This window comes from Crocuta crocuta, unplaced genomic scaffold (genome assembly GCF_008692635.1).
Source record: "Crocuta crocuta isolate KB4526 unplaced genomic scaffold, BGI_CrCroc_1.0 scaffold488, whole genome shotgun sequence".
Lineage (NCBI taxonomy): Eukaryota > Metazoa > Chordata > Mammalia > Carnivora > Hyaenidae > Crocuta > Crocuta crocuta.
The window spans coordinates 127,261-128,887 of NW_027530995.1; positions in this window are offsets into that span (position 1 = coordinate 127,261).

The window sequence follows — 1,627 nt, forward strand, 5'->3', positions numbered from 1 at the left end:
AAACTAAAGCAAAATAGATATTCATTATGCAAATATGTGTTAAGTGTCTTTTGTGAGCTAAGTTCTTTTCTAGAAATACAAAAATGGTATATGTAGTCCCATAGCTGGTCTTATTAAGTATCTAAAATTAAATGTAGAATCATATCCTAAATAAGGATCATTATATTGACTCCAGTATATGACTTTCCATTCTTTATATAGCTGCTATATTTTACTTAAATCACATGCTACTTGTTATAACAAAGGTTAAACTGTGATACACATTTTAACTGCCTCTAGAAAATAGCATTATGTAACATATGATTCTACATAGGGTCTTTCTTTCTCTTTAAGACTTTATTTTTTTAAGTACTCTCTCCACCTAATGTGGGGCTCAAACTCATAACCCTGAGATTAAGAGTCACTTGCTCCACCAACTAAGCCAACCAGGCACTCCCCAAGTAGGGTCCTTCTTGGTAACTTCTATATTCATAAATAGAAACATAGCAATATGTACGTAAAGTCAACTAGATTGCACGATTAGCTTAATTAAAGAATCAGTGCACTTAATCACTAAACTTTCACAGAGTCGGCTTTGAAAGATAAAAAAAAATACTGATTCTGGGATCCAAATGCAACATGCAACACAGTTCTCAAAGAAACAGTGACTCACTAAAGCTTAGCTTCTTAAAGGAGTAAAGGGAGAAAGGGAAGATGAGATCTTTGTCTGAAGCGAGGGCTCATGTGTGTAGTTGAAAAAGTCCCCTAAGTATCTTTTATCAGAAAAATACTAAATTTTAAGGTAGCTATATCTGTCATTATTTTCCCCTTCTTACAGCAACTCCGTGTTGTATCTTGTTAAGGAAGACCTTTTCTATTCCACTCTTTTTAAATCTTTTTCTATATTTTGTTCCACTACATTCAGTTTTTTAAACCTTAATGTAGCTTTTCACTATGAAAAATAATTTAAAAAATACAATACATGAAGTAGAGGGTCTGGCTTTATATTTTTACCAAATAGATAGCCCTTTGTTCTAACAACAATTTGCTGGATAGAGTAAAAGTCTCTCTTTTCCTCCCACTTACTTAATGCCAACTTTATAAAGAATTAAAATGATAAGCCTCAGTCATGTAAACTAAAATTCACATGCATAGGTCTGTTATGGGTTCTCCTTTTGTTTCATTTAGTTGTTTTCTTTCAGTGCAATTAATGATTGTTTATAGAACATTTGCTGTCTGATTGGCAAGCCTTCTCCCCAACACCATATTTTGGTTAATTTGGGGAAAATTCACACCTCATTCGCTATTGAGTCTTCACATCCAGGAATGTATGTGTCCTCTTTTTACTTGAATCTTCTTTTATAGCCTTCAGTGAAATTTGATAGCTTTTTAAAAAAATAAATGTCTCCTGCAGTGCTTGGGCGGCTCAGTCAGTTAAGTGTCCACTTTGGCTCAGGTCATCATCTATCTCGCAATTCAAGCCTTGTTATCTGTCAGGCTTTCTGCTCTCAGCACAGAGCCTGCTTCGGGTCCTCTGTCCCCTCCTCCACTGCCTCTCCCTTGCCCGTTCTCTCTCTCTCTTTCTCTCTCTCAAAATAAATAAATAAACTTAGAAAATGTCTTCTACATTTCTTTTTAAGTTTATTCT